This window comes from Triturus cristatus, chromosome 11 (assembly GCF_964204655.1).
Source record: "Triturus cristatus chromosome 11, aTriCri1.1, whole genome shotgun sequence".
Lineage (NCBI taxonomy): Eukaryota > Metazoa > Chordata > Amphibia > Caudata > Salamandridae > Triturus > Triturus cristatus.
The window spans coordinates 189,509,573-189,525,713 of NC_140594.1; the positions used below are offsets into that span (position 1 = coordinate 189,509,573).

Here is a 16,141-nt window from a genome sequence, read left to right on the forward strand (position 1 = left end):
ACCACGGCTTTGGCAGTGTGGCAGCGGGGTGGACCAGGTGCTGCACCGCTAAAGTCACAATCCGGCCCTTAGGGCTCCATTACATTGTAGCCTATGAAGACATTTTTTAGTTACTCCTAAGTAAAGAGCATTTCCATAGTCCAGTTGAAATGTTACCAAGGCGTGTGCCAGGGTTTTCCTAGCTGGGGTAGGAAGAACTTCCAGAGTTTTCAGCAACATTCTCAGAATTCCGAAGCACTTCCCTGCCACCTTTTGGGTCTGTGCCTCAAGCGATAGATTGGCGTCTAACCATATTCCTAGGTTCTTGACCTGTTTACTTGGAGTAGGGGTTGGGCCCAATATTTGCGGCCACCTTGCCGATGACCAAATGGAGGGGGATTTCCCCACCACCAAAATCTTCGTTTTACTGCCATTCAATTTAAGGCAGAAGTTAGTCATCCAGGAGGCCAAGTCCTTCGTGCACGAGGAGAACTTCATGACTGCTCCTTCAGCGGTGTGTGATAATGGCACCACCAATTGCGTGTTGTCTGCATATGACACAATGGAGATGCACTGTTGTTCCATAATCTCTGCCAGGGGTGCGACATACAGATTAAAAAGGGTAGGGCTCAAGATGGAGCCCTGAGGGACCCCCTAAGGCAGAGCTATGCATTTGGAAATATGTGGACGCTGTGCACCTGAAAGATCCTATCCTGCAGAAACGAAGCCATCCATTTAAGTGCCACATTATATAGCCCTCCTACTCTGAGACGTTGTAAAAGTAGGTGGTGGGATACCGTGTCAAAGGCCACGCTTAGGTCCAAAAGGACCAAGATCAAGATCTTCCCCTCATCTACTCGCTTTCGTATAGTCGCAGTTGCAAGGAGCAACACTGACTCCGTAGAGTATGTAGCTCTAAAGCCCGATTGTGACGGGTGAAGTAAGTTTTGCTAGTTCATATGTGTGACTAATTGTATATTCACCACCTTTTCTGCTATTTTTGAGAAATAGGGCAGAAGTGAAATCGGGCGCAGGTTCTCCAGCTGACTTGAGTCAGCTCCCGGCTTTTTCAGTAAGGGGAGGACAACTGCGGGTTTCCAAGATTTAGGGACCACACCCTCGGAGAAGGAGAGCTCGAGAAGTTGCCGTATATACGGCAATAAAATCTCCAGGCCCGCTCTCATGATCTTAGGTATCGTTGGATCTGTTGGAGAGCCAGATTTAATACTTAAAGCTATGGCTTTGAGATCTGCAAGTTAGGGTGGGTCAAATTTAGAGAGAGAGTTGGCCACGTCCAGGTAGTCCTCCCAGATTGGCAGCACATCCCATTGCAAGACTCATCCGGAAAGGTATCATATATTTTGGCTACCTTCTCCGCAAAGTAATCTGCAATTCGATTACACGACTCAGATGAACTTGTCACCGGAGTCTCAGTTCTCGCCAGTGACAATAGATCTTTAAGAATGGAAAATTATTCCTTAGAAGAGCTATCCGCCTGTTCTATTCTTTCCTTATAGTAGTCAGCACAGGTTTTTTTGATGAAGGAAAAATAGTACTTTAAATTCAGTTTATAGGTAGTCTTATTGTACTCTGAAAAATCAGTACTCCATAAGCGCTCCAGGCGCTTACAAGATTTTTTCTGCTGATCTTAGTGCTTCATTGAACCATGGTGCGGATTTAGTCTGTCTGCATGGAGCGCTGGAGGTCCAGGGTGCCACCACATCCAAGGCTTCCGTAATCCACCTATCCACAGAGCCACAAGCCACATTAATATCCTTTCCCAGCAAAGGGCGATTCTGCTGGAGGGCATGCATGAAGTTTGCCGGGGTAAATCTGGACCATCTTCTATGTGGAGTGCATAGTCCTTTAGTAGCTATAGGGAGGATATTAGCAAAAAATATAGAGAAAGCAACGAGATAGTGGTCGGACCATGGAACTGCAGTAGGGGTTCAATTTCTAACTCTGCACAATTAGTAAAAATAGGGTCTAATATATGCCCTTGTTGGTGTGTAGTGAGAGTGGATTTGTGTATTAGCTGCAGGGCATCTAGTTCCTGACGTAGAGATTGGGCTTCATTGTTAGCTTGGTCATCAAAGTGTAAATTAAAATTCCCTAAGACTATCAGTTTCTTGTAGCGTAGTGCAGGTTGTATAATTTGCTCAACTAAGCTGCAAATAAATTTGGTGGCAGGACCGGGAGGTCGATATATCAAGACACCCTTCACAGTGTGATTACCAGCTGCTGAGATAGAAAAAAGGCTGCTTCACTTCTATCTATGTTGGCAATGTCCAGAGTGCAGTGTAGAGATACCTTATAGACTATGGCTATACCTCCCACGCGTTTAATCTGGCGATCCAGACTGAGGATGCCATAATCCTGTGGGTAGGCTTCCAATATCTCAGGAGCAGAGTCCTCATTCACCCAAGTTTCTGTGAGGAACAAGGCATCAACGTGGTTATCTAAAATGTAGTCGTGAATTTCAGGCTTGTGTTTGCTTAGGGACCTGCAGTTAATGAGCATTAAGTTTAGCTTATTCCTTCCCCCCTGTCCTACCTTGTGAGCTTTGGCTTTATATGTACAGTGAGTGCAATTCAAAAGCGCTGTATATGAGGTGTTGATTTACCCCCAAACAGCCAGGTGTTCTGGCCCCTAGCCCCGACCGGCCACGGAAGGGCACAGACTGGCTTGCCTGGCGCGCAAGCGGCACCCGCTGCATGCGTCTGCTGCGCGTCCACTCCTGCATGCGTCACAGATCGATGCCAAGCCAGCACAACTGGACTGCTAACTTCCTTGGCCTCAGCCCTCTGCTCAAACGGCACAGCAGCAGCGGCGGAACAGGGCGGGAGCAACAGTGAAGATCGAGAGAGTAGGTAAGCAGGGTAGCAGCGGGGTCACAAGACTAGCCCAGCATATAATGTTAAAAACCAGTTAAAAACAATTAAGAGTGCAAAGCAATGGCAGAGCTGGCTTAAAATACATTGTCCGTAAGCCCCAAGCAGACACTGCCACTGTCTGCTTCAAATCCTTCCACCTAACTCTACGATCCATGAAAGCAAGATATGGACTTGTGCACCCATGTTTCTTTAAAGTCACATATAAGGATCGCACGTATTCATTTGACTGTCCTGAAGACCTGCGAAAGTTTGTTCTCCAACACAAGGGTAAAGCAATGGATCTTGGGAAAGTGTACATTTTTTGTTTAAGTGTTATTTCATTTGTCATAGGCTTGCGTTTTTGGCCCTTGTGTCTGAACTAAGTATATATCTTACTTTAGTAATTGGAATGCCGTTGTTGATGGTAGCATGCTCAATTGTTAATGATGTTTGTTTATGACTGTTGTTGTTATCTCATTGATTTATTTGTTTAACCCTTGCTATTCATCTATTCCTCCTTGCAGTTGTCTGTTGTCTGATATGGATCTCTCTGGCGTGTTGTTTCCCACATATCTCCCTTCCTAGACCTACTGTTTCCATATTATCCTCGTGTTTGGTATGTTGTATTTATTGATAAATTATGTCTCATGCACTTCTTTTGTTGACTTATTTGTTGTGTTGTCTTATTAGTCCTAGCCATTTAAATTGGTGCAGTATTCTTATCTCTTTTCTTTTTCTTTTTGTTCTTTCTTTATATTATCTGCTTCTTCCTTATTACAATTATTGTCTCAGTTTCTGCTGTTATTCAATCTTAATGGATTTGTGTCTGTTGTCTGAACCTTGTCTTGCACTTTTCTACCCCTCCACCATATTCTTCTCACATTGTATGTGTCTTACTTTCTACATGACTAAAGCTTCTTGGCTTTCTGCCATCTCTATTGTCTTTATCAAAGTTACTCTTCCTTTCTTTCATTTCATTTCCTTTCTCTCCTTTTCTTTTCTGTCTCTTTTCCTTTTTTCGTCCTTTTCTTTTCTCTCAGTATTCAATATAGTTCTTCGTTGAATATGACAGTTACATTATTTCATGTTTAATATATATTTAGTTGTTCTGAAGTTCTGATTTCTTGCTATGGATACACTGGTTCAGTATATATATTAATGTACTACAATGGTAAACTCTCTTAAGATTTTTTCTTGGAATGTCAAGGGCTTGCGTAATCCCATTAAGAAACAGAGAGTCCTGACCCATTTAGCTTGGTTTAAATGTGATATTGCTTCATTACAGGAAACACACTTATTTGACAAAAATTTTAACTCATTGCCTAACAATTGGGTCGGTCAAATGTTTTGCTCTCCAGCCCTTGAACATAAACAAGGGGTTATTATTCTGGTTCACAAATCCCTTCCCATGGTAATTGAGAAAGAATAAAGAGATGAGGGAGGCCGATGGGTATCCCATGTCATCCTTCTCAACCGTTTGGAGGCCTCTGGAATAACTGATCATGCCTTGAACTGGTTCAGATCTTTCCTCGAAAACAGATCCTTTCGAGTTTCCGCCCCTCCCTTCCTATCCAAACCCCACCCCATTGCACAGGGAGTTCCGCAGGGCTCTGCACTGAGCCCATCCCTTTTTAATCTCTACGTCCAGCCTTTGGCGGCAGTGGCCAAAGAATGGGGATTGACAATAGTATCATACGCCGATGATACACAGCTGGCCATCGCTCTCTCAGAAGGTCCTTCCAACCTCTCCTCTAATTTCAAAAACGGACTTTCTGCAGTCGCCCAGTGGATGACAATGAACTGTCTCCAGCTTAACGGCGGAAAGACAGAGGTTCTTCTCCTGGGAAATAACACCAACCTTTGGAATGAACACTGGTGGCCGTCTTCCCTGGGCACCATCCCCCCCCCAAAAAAACTAGTGAAAAACCTGGGCGTCTGGATGGACGACTCACTCAATTTCCGGTCCGACACCAAGAAAGTGGCCGGCACCTGCATTGGCCTACTGAGAAGCCTCAGCCACATACTAGGCTTTTTCAACGCCAAAACTCGACAACTAATTATTCAAGCCACTATCCTCTCGCGACTAGACTACGCCAATGTACTCCTTCTTGGTGCCAACAAATGTGAGATAGCACGTCTCCAACGTGTGCAGAACTCTGCGGCTAGAACTCTGGTCGGCCTCCCCCGCAGATGCTCAGCCAGAGCGACCATCAAAAAATTACACTGCCTACCCGTTGATTCTAGAATCAAATTCAAGACCCTTGTTATGTCCTTCAAAATTCTCAGACTCAACACCCCTCCCTTGCTTCAACCCCTCCTCACTCCCTACGCCCCGGCACGGATCCTTAGATCCTCCAACCAAAATCTTCTATGCGTTCCTCGCATAAAACTCAGCCGCATGGGCTGCCGCTCCTTTAGGTTCCTCGGAGCCAAGATGTGGAATGACCTGCCACAACATATCCGTTCTATAGACAGCCTACCAGCATTCCGAAAAGCTGTGAAAACGTTTCTATTCCCTTGCCTGTAACCCCCCTTGTCCTGCCCTCCTCTCAGACTAGGATCTGGGTTTCTAGCGCCGGGACGCCTCATTGCTGGGGTAGCTGTTGCGCTCTACCAAAACTATAGAATAGAATAGAATAATACATGCCACCATCCATCACAAACCTATTTCTATGCTGAATATTTACTGGTATAGATGTACAATTTTGGGAACAAATGTCAGTTGTTTTACGTTCCTGTTCAGATAAAAATCTAATAGTTGGCAGTGATTTTAATCAAATTGTTGAAAATTTTCTATATAGAAAGTCTCAAGTTAAATATGTTCCTAATAAGATGCAAAAATCATTTACACATTGTATTCACTCCAGTGGATTAGTTGATGCCTGGAGACCATACTCTCCGGACACATTGGAATATAAATTTTACTCACAATCCCAAAAGATCCAATCCAGAATTGACTATTTCTTTCTTTCACCTCCCCTATTAGCTACTCTTGCTGAAATTGGGTCAATGTTAATTTCAGATCATGCACCTGTTATAATAGATTTGGATCTATTACCTGGGACCTCTAGACCTAATAGATGGCGATTTAATAATAGCCTATTGAGGATAAAGAATTTGTACAAAATGTTTAATGTTTTATACAAGAATATTTTTTGCATAATATTACACCTGATATTCCATTCTATATGAGTTTGGGATGCTTTCAAATCATCAGCCTGAGGGCATCTAATTAACTTTGTCTCGGCTAGAAGGAAAAAGGCTATTAAGGAATCCTCATTACTGTTTCAGTCCATCAAGTAATTAGAACATGAGTTTTTCACCACAAAGAATGACATTGTGTTACAGTGTCTAATAAATGCTAAATTTGAGTTTAATAAAAGATCAACAGAGGAAGCTGCTGGAACACTATTAAAAATTAATTCCAAGTTTTACTGTAGACAAAATAAGGCAGGCAAACTACTTGCCAACTACCTGAAATCTTTACACACCAGACCATTCCCCTACAGATGGGGCACTAGATTCCTATTTTTATTCTCTCCCACCAAGGCAGCAACAGATACAGGATCTTTCTTTTCTAGAAGAGAATATTTCAATTACTAAGCTAAAATCCGCACTTAAGGCACTACCCAAGGAAAAGGCACCAGGTCAGGATGGTTTTTCCGTTGAATTTTACTCCTGTTTTGCACATCTTTTTACTCCTGCACTTACTTACTTTATATCAGTGTTTTATCTCGCAAGATGAAGCTAAGGGGACTTTTTTGGAAGCTATGATTTGTTTGATTCCTAAAAAGGATAAAGATCCCTCTTATTGTGCCAATTATGGAGCCATTTCACTTAATATTCTAGATTTCAATCTTTTCGCCAAGATTCTGTCAATTAGGATTTCTCCTTTGATTCCTGATATGGTTGGGCTTGAGCAGACTGGATTTGTTAAGGGAAGACATATGACTGATAATTCTAGATTGTTTCTGGATATTCTACATGAGGCGTCCTTTGATAATAAACCTATGGCTGCCGTAACTTTGGATGCCGAAAACGCTTTTGATCGTGTCCACTGGAAGTTTATGATGTGGGCCTTAAAATGGCATGGCTTTAGCCCAACTTTTCTCAAATATATAGCTATATTATTATTTTTTAAATGGATCCCAGTCTTCTTATTTTCCCCTCATAAGGAGTACCAGACAAGGATGTCCTTGATCTCCTTTGCTTTTTATTCTATCCCTAGAACCCTTTTTGCATGCACTACGAAATTCCTCATCATTTCATGGCTTTCAACATAAAGATATTGAGATTAAGTTCTCAGCTTATGCCGATGATGTGATCCTTTATGTCTCTAAACTGGAAACATCAATCTATCTTATCGTATCTTGTTATATAAATTGAACTTTTCAAAATCAGAGGTACTCCATCTCAATAAGTTATGTCTGCAGGCTATGTTTGATGGCACAGGGATTAAATATTCTACTTTCATGGAAAAGATAATTCATATAAACTTAGAATATGTTCATCATAGGATGCTTCAAATGATGGAGAGATGGTCCCAACTATATTTGTCCCGGTGGGGTAGGTTGGCTACTATAAAGATGATGTTTTACCTGTCATGAATTATTATCTGTCCATGTTGCCTATTAAGTTACCTTTAACATATTTTAAGCTATTGAATAAACCGATTGCTACGTTTTTATGCAATGGAAAATGGGTGCGCATTTCTTTAGCATCTCTTTGTAAACCTAAAGAGTTGGGGGGGTCATTCTTCCAAATTTTCAGCAATATCATAACTCCTCTGTTTTAAAACAGGTTGGTTTTGCCATGCATGGGGGCACTGATTCTCCACCAAATACTATTTGGCGTAGACTAGAGAATTCACTTGTATCACCTTTTTCTTTTTCTTCTTTACCATATTTTTCGAAACCTCCCCGAGCCTTTTCTGCTCCACCTAATATATTCTAGCATAGTTTCTTCTCATATTTTCACAAAGCCCTTATCCCCAATACAAGAATTTTTGGAATCCTCTATATCGCATAACAAAGCTCTCAAAATCTCGAATCTAACCATTTTTTGGAAACAATAGATTCTGAAAGGTGTAATTCAAGTTAAACAATTATTGTGTGAAATGACTCTGCTTCCTTATTCTGCAATTCAAACCAAATTTGCTCTTCCTTTGACTTATGTCATTAAATATGAGTCCCTTAAAATGCTCTTTTGTAAGCTATCTCTACACTCACTCAATCGCAACCTCATATATGTTCTTCACCTCCTGATCCAATTGCACCTTCGTCATCACTTAAACCATCACATATATATATATATATATTTGCATTATATCACCCCTTACCATTTTAAGTCTAAAACTGAAGCATTGTGGAAATCTGATCTTCAGCAGTCCTTGTCTTTAAGGGTTTGGGGTTTAATTTGGAGAAAAATACACCACACTTCGGCAAGTGCCAGCACCACACAAATCCTATATTATTTTTACAATAGGTTATACATTACCCCACTTTCTTTGCAAAAATACAACCCTAGTCTTTCAATTATGTGTTGGTCTTGTAGAACCCTTCCTGGTACATATCTACATATGTTTTTTCACTGTCCACCAGCCAATGCTTTTTGGTTCCAGGTTTGTAGAACTATTTCCACTATCTGTTCTATTGAATTCCCCTTTGATATCAAATGTAGTTTTCTGGGAAGTTCCTCACGCTCTTGGCTAATGCACTCTAAATTAGGAAAATGTCTTAATCTGTCACTTGCAATTGCTTTTCAAGTCATCACATCAAATTGGAAGAATGACAAGAATATCAATGTTACTAGTTGGTGAAATCTTCTTTGTTTTCATCATAGGCTTGATGCAGCTTCTGCTACCTCTACATTGCAGATGATAAACAAGGACATCTTTTTGTCTCCGCTTGTTGGTTACCTAAATAAAAAACCTAAACCCTCCAAGGATCCAACGATGGTTTGCCAGCTCCCATGATGGTTTTTTCTCTCCTTATTTAATTACATACATAGTTATTCTGCCAATGTTATTGTATAAGGTGAATTGTTCTTCGACAGGATGTTACTATACATAACAAGTTATTATATGATATGAAGTTTACTATGTGATACATGTACAAAATTGTGTAATATGTATTGTTTTATTCTTTTTTTTCCTATCCTTTCCTTTTCTTCTCTTCTCTAGCTTTTCTGTTTCTTCTTTCTTTTTCTTTTTTCTCAAATTGCAAAATACAAAAAATGCAATATCCTAATATGTTTGCTGTCCAATTTCCTCTTTGTATTTTTAGTAATTATTTACTGTTGCCTTTTTTACTTTAAGCATTAGATAATTCTGTACATTTGTACTTTACTTTATTAAAACCTTTATTAAACACAAAAACCAAGCATTTGCAATGCAATAGGTCTCGCATTCGCGAGAAATTGAGCTGTTGGCATTGTAAATGACAATGCCTTTTATTTATGTGTTTTGATAACCTGCAAGTGATGCGTAAACATGCCCTTTGTACTTATAGTCCTTGCTTATGAGAAGCAAGGCTGGCAGTAAAAGAGGCGCAATTACTGTCAGCCTTGCTTCTCGTAAGCAACGACTATTAGTACAAAGTGCGTGTTTATTCACCCTTTGCAGGTTTTCAAAACAAATAAATAAAAAGCATTGTCATTTACAATGCCAATAGCTCAAGCTCTCGCAAATTTGATTTGATATGATGATTTTGATTTACGAGACCTATTGCATTGCAAATGGGAAACATCCTTTACCACGCAACCATTACAACGCGGAATGGTTACATCGGGGTTTTAACAACGCAAGTCGTTACACCGACTTGCACTGGAGGGCGCTGTAGGCTAAGGAATAGTGTGAATTACTTTCCAACACCTTCCCTACTGTACGTAGACTGGAGTTGGAATAGTAATTCACACTATTCCTATGTCCAGCGCCCTCCAACGCAAGTCGATGTAACGACTTGCATTGTTAAAACCGCGATGTAACATACCGCGTTGTAATGGTACGCGTTGTTACATCATACATCCATATCACCCCCCCCTTTTTTTTTATCCATCTGCTTCGCTGATGAGGACTATTTTCATTTTGGTGCCCAAGACTATATTTTGTCCCAATCCAACTCTGGACAGGAAGTCAGTACCACGAACATGTTTGCAAACAGCTCCTCATTTATCAGCTATAACCAATATTTCAATCTCTTATATAATTGAATACAACACGTCGAGAAAAACTTGACCTTTCACCTGCTTTGCCTCAAATTAGATATCCTGTATTTCAGGATGAGGCAGCTGCATTGTATTTGGTAAATTAACTTAAATCTTTACAAGCGCGTTATGTTAGGAGGAGGAGTTTTACATTAGTCCCATTCTTAATTGATGTAACAGAATTTTGTTCTTCGCTCATTTAGCCAAGGATCACACTTGGTGGCTAAATGGAGAAGGCATGAATGCTTCACTGTGCTTTGTTTAGCTCTTAAATGTAAGTTATTCCTACTTTAGGTGTTGTCTTCATGTCTCACAAAACCTATAATGGTCTTTATTAATAAGTTACTTCAGTTAGCTACATTTTAAGTTAATGTTTTAAATCGTTAAGGCTTGGAATTGCAGTCCACCTTTCCCCTTTGCGCAGCAATTGTAGCTGTTCATCCAACAACAGTCTTTTCAGTGCGCATATAGAAGAAATGCTGCATTCTTAAATATTACTAACTGCCAAATACCCATATCTTGTGTGCGAGACCTTTGGCAAATTGCTTACGGGGAACCCTCGTTAAGCTTGATACCTTCGGTCACTTCATACTTTGTATCTAGCAGCCTTTGAATTCTGGGTCTTGTAGTTTCCAGTTAATGATTACAAGTGCAAGTTTAAAAGTCCCATGATTTTTTTTATTTCTTCGGTGTATTCTGGAAGCTCCATTGATGTGCTTAAACTTGAGTGAATTTCTGTTCCACACCAGTGTAGAATTCCACAGAAAGGCCTGCCAGCTACTTCTGTCTTATTTTTCTGTCCATTGGCTTAGATAAATCATGTATTGCTTTTACATTTGCTTTTCTTTTAGGCATCACATCAAAGAAGGGCCCATAGTGATAGGTTGGCTAGAAAGGGTGAACTTCTCTGGATGAAAGATGCTACAAGATGTTAACATGATCTTGCTAGTACATCTGCAGAGATGAGTGTGTAGTAACCTGCCATACACAATTTGAATCCTGGTAGTAAGTGCTTATTGCATAAATCACGAATCTATGTTCAAGAATGCATGGCCAGATTGGATTTTGTGTCTTCTGAGTATTGGTCTAAAAGGTTTCCTTAAAGTATTCGGTTTTTTTGTTTGAAGTACTGGGCAAATTGTAAAATATAAGCCGATACCATAAACCTCACTCTTTGCCACAAAGGAAACCAGTGTAGTCCTTACGTTTTTGTGATATATGCAGTCTTGTGCTTATTTTTATTACACAAGCATAATCTTACGTAGATCCGGGTTATTAGGCAACTGATAGCTTCCATCATTTTCTCTTTTCCTTATGCATATGAAACCGCACAAGTTCTTTCCTGCAACATTTGCTTCAAGAATAAATGTCATGTGGGAACTAAAGCCAGATGTGTACTCCTTGCGCTGCCCTAGTAAGGTTTCCGGCGAAATGCATATTCCTGGGCCATTTGAGATCATTCATACCGTAAACAGAAGGTACAAATGGATATCTCTAGACTAAAAGCATCACAAAGTCCCTCATATTCACACAGACACCCAAGTAGGACACATACAATAAAATCCGTAGTTCTTATGAGAAAAAATGCAAACTAGAATAAGAAAACAATTACACATCATCACATAACCATAAATGTATGCACCTTGTTAAAGAATGGAGCCTTCAGCAAACAGTGACGTTATTGCTCTAGGGCTAAGGATAGGATAGCAGATTAGGAGCTGAGTCGGTTCGAAATACATTGTGAAACTTCCCCTTAAATTTTTGACATCTACGTGGGAAGGGGGTTCTGGCGATGGATGTCCTGTATGTGGCTCAGGTAAAGAAACCATTGGTCATTTTTTATTTGTTTGCAAGCTTTACGCAGTCCCTAGGCGTAACTGGTTGACCCCGATGTGTAAAAATTTAGGTACAACCAGTGGTACCGTGGCCCTGCGTATTATACGAACTAATACTTTGCCATGGATATCTGTAGCCACTGCAAAATATCTAGGCTGGGCGTGGTCAATCAGACAGAGACTGCTAGTCGTTTGACTATTCTCACGATTCAGGAGAGACTGCTAGTCTTTTGATTATTCTCTCCTATGTTTTATGTCATTTTCTCTGCTATATTTAATTGGTTTTTAAATATCCCTATTTTATCATTTAGTTGAGTTTTAAAAACTTTTTATTTACCGCCAAAGTTCAACATGCCGCGGGGTTATGCTTATGATAAAAATTTCATGTGTATGCTTCGTATCTGATCCTTTGATCACAGTTTAATACTTTTTTAACTATGTATGTAATTGTCTATGCAAATGTATTATTTTTTTTTTTGCTTTTATGAATGATATTCGAATAAAGCATACTTTGACTGACTTGACTGACATTGTGAAACTGTACTGCCGGACACAAGCGGGTGTGTTGCTGTCATTTTGTTCTTCACAGCTTGCTGCCACGTGCTTGTGTTTATTCAGACTGTGGTCAACAGTGAACATGGAGCTGGCAGAATGGGCCATCACTGAAATGGAGGTAACAAAACCCCACCCGTGACTCGGAAAATAGCTTCGCTGCCGTTGAGCCGGTTTAACCAAATTTACAGATGGTCTAATGCTGTTAAAGTGTGTCTAGTAATTTCACATTTTAATAAAAAATTAATAAAAAAACATATCCTGTATAAAAATAAACCTGTGTATTTCCGTTATTTATTTTTATTTTATTTTTAAAATAAGGAGCAACAACATAAACTTCATTCTAACCTTATATATGTTCTACCAGGGACTAGTGAAATAATGTGGGCGACCATGTATACTTGCTTATTACGCTTGTGGGAATTGATTTTGTCCTGTTACCGAATGTTGCAAATTAACTGATAATTTTCAAAGTCGTACCTTTATTGAAAAATATGAATTGGTGTGACAAAAATAAGCAGTCCGTACCAAAATAACGAATCGCTCCAGTCAAAATGATTTGTGACAAAATTAACCGACTTTGATTCCACAATTTGAAATTTGGCAAAAATACTCCTCTGATCGTATTTCAGTAACTGGATGTATTCCTTGCTTTGCATTCTGTTAAAACAAAATCACATTTTTCAATGAAAAAGGGCACATTGTACATGTGCATGTTTGTGCCGTATCATCTACTAAGGTGCCTTCCTAGAACACTTTGGGACAGATTTACATGCCCCTTGCGCCACTTCAATTTCGTTTTTATTGTTTGACTACTTAAAATCATTACAAACCCCCACCCCCCCCGAGCAAATAAATATTACAGTGAGCTAAAGTCTTGTTGTTCAGAATAAAATCCACATCTCTTATCAGTAAAAATTGGGTTTAAAAAACGCTTACATTGGTAACTTTTACTTGGAGCTATTAAAAACTAAAAATCCAAGGAGGCTGCTGGTGATCTCGTTAGGCTCATGTTATTTAGGATCTCCCTCCGTTTGCCGTAAAAGTCTGCTGACTAGATTCATGAATTTAGTTCCACGGCATGCTAATATAGACAATGTACCCTCTAGCCAGCGAATCACCGCTTGCCTACTGGAACGAATGTTCAGCTCGTTGAAAATAGATTTTAAATACTGTCTCCTTTGGTCTAAAACGGCTGTACAGGCACATATTAGATGTATTAAAGTTTCCTTTTTAGTACCACATAGTCTGCAGGACTCTGTTTTAAATGGCGTTTTCCACTGAGGGTATAAGTCCTTTGCCTCGTGCACACCCATTCGATACTTTAAAAAGCTCGTTTTTAACTGTGAGCTGAAATGGGCGGACAGATATGGTTGTGGCCTCAAAAATCTATAGGAATTTAAAACTGTCCACCCGTGCTGCCGCTTGGAGAGCTCTTGTTTGTCTGCCCACAAGGATTTCTTTTTGGCAGCGCTATTTACTATTTTGCAAAAGCTTCCTCTGTCCAACCTGTTGGCCCATGCTGTTTGTAAGTCCATCTCAGCCAGGGTCTCTCTCAGAAAGCTTCCCCAGGAATTCGAAGTTACTAGATCCCCCTGGAGCTTAATTTCTTTCCAGCATAATCTATTTAAGGTTTCCAGGTCAGAAGAGCGGAGCGTGTGGCACAGTTTAATAAAACAGCTCATTCCTCGAAATTTCTGGTGCTGGAGGCCAAATTCCAATCTGACCTGTGCGGGCGAGGCAGATTTGGGCAAGTCGAAGACTGCTTTAAAGATCTTTGTCTGCAGTATATTCAGTATATGCGCTTCATTGCCGCACCATGGAGCCAAGCCGTAGGACAAACTAGGTTGTATTTGGGCGGCCATTACTTTAAGTAAGTGAGAGAAGTTAGGGCAGTCCATCTTTTTACGAAGTAGTTTATATGCATAGATTAATGAGTGTGCCTTTGCTGTTAGAGCCAGTTTGTGTTCTTTGTGGGTTGCACCCTGCCCAATTATTACACCCAGATATTTATATGAACTTACTTCTTCAACAGTTGCCCCCTTAGCCGTCCACTTGAACTTGAGTTTCTTGCGATCCACTAGGTGCACTATTTTTGTTTTCTCTTTATTTAACTCCAGTTGTTCCTTATCCAGGTAGGCCACGAGGTTGTTTATTGATCTCTGAAGGCCGATAGGAGTTTGGCTCAACAGAACAATATCGTCCGCATATTGTAATATGGCGATTGGCTCGTCAACAATTTTTGGGGGGTGTGACTCTGATTTTTTAATGTAAGATGCAATATCAGATAAAAACAGATTGAATAGACTGGGGGCTAAAACGCAGCCTTGTTTTAAACCGCTTTGCGTCTGGATTCTTGCAGTTGTGCTCAACCCGTTGCCTAGCTTAACTCTTGCCCAAGTATCCGTGTATAAGGCAATTATAGCATTGAGCATTGTGGTTGGCAGGCCCCAATTGTTGAGTTTCTTCCATAGCTGGCTCCTGCTTACTCTGTCGAATGCAGATTTGATGTCGACAAAGCAGGCAAACAGTCGGGAATCCCTTTTTTGGGCTTTTTCTGTTAAAAGAGCAAGGGTTACAAGGTTAGTTATGGTACCCATACCTTGCCTGAATCCTGTCTGAAACTTGGGGATTATGTTTTTTTCCTCCATCCAACATTTCAACTGAGTTAACAGGCATGAGGCATACAATTTTGCTTCCACATCTATCAGTGAAATTAGTCTATAATTTCCGGGCTTACTATGGTCTCCCTATTTGAATATAGGGTGAATGATGTTCCCCCTCCAAGAAGCCGGGATATTAGACTGATTGTAAATCCCATTGAAGAGTGGAGCAAAGTAGGAGGACCAAAACTCTGGGTCATTCTTGAAAAAGGCGTTGGGGAGGGCCAGCCGCTCCCTCGGGTTTAAGTTTCTGTATAAGCCCTCTTAGTTCATTCCCGGTTGTCAAGATGTTTATCCCACAAGGGATTGATGCTGGTTGTAATGAGCTGTCTTCCACATATGCTGGGATAGTAGAGTCTTGTGTTACTTTTTCGTCTTGGACTTCCCCAAGGGACCTTCCAACGGGTCCAGTTCCTGCCTTGTTGTTCAGTGATTGCACATGTATGGTCCAAATGTCTGATCCGATTCCTGCTTCTTGCAGCAGTTTTGGGCCGCTGTCAGACCAAGGATTGTGCTGGTTGGAACTTCTTCTTGGGACTACTAACTCTTCCACAAAAGGACCCTGCTTGTACTTTGGGAGCTTGTGTGCGTGGACATTCTGCCGGCGGGACTGCGAGGACCAGTGTGCATAGCGAGGTAATCACCGCTGCACCTGAGGCCTCTTCCCGCCAGCTCCTCCCATCATCTCCATTTAAGACTCGCGGCACCCGCTTCGCGGGAGCCGCTCGCCGCTGTCAGACCGAGGATTGTGCTGGTTGGAACTTCTTCTTGGGACTACTAACTCCACCACAAAAGGACCCTGCTTGTACTTTGGGAGCTTGTGTGCGTGGACATTCTGCCGGCGGGACTGCGAGGACCAGTGTGCATAGCGAGGTAATCACCGCTGCACCTGGGGCCTCTTCCCGCTAGCTCCTCCTCCGCACCTTCTCCCTATTTAACACACCCTGTGCTCACGCGCTAGCGGGACGCGCGCGGGTCGACGCTCGGGGCGAAGACCGGGCAAAGAGTGGGCCGTTTGAGGCCGTTCGAGAACGGT

At 41.1% G+C, this 16,141-nt stretch overlaps 1 long non-coding RNA gene across 1 annotated transcript in view; it reads left to right on the forward strand.

Moving 5' to 3' along the window:
• The window catches only part of LOC146783891 (uncharacterized), a 35,675-nt gene extending 26,652 nt beyond the window's left edge, over nt 1-9,023 (forward strand). Inside the window, exons 2-3 of the long non-coding RNA XR_014970360.1 lie at nt 3,377-3,468; nt 8,694-9,023. This is a non-coding gene — a long non-coding RNA (uncharacterized LOC146783891). The remainder of the gene's footprint in view (nt 1-3,376; nt 3,469-8,693) is intronic.
• The last annotated feature ends 7,118 nt before the right edge of the window (nt 9,024-16,141 follow it).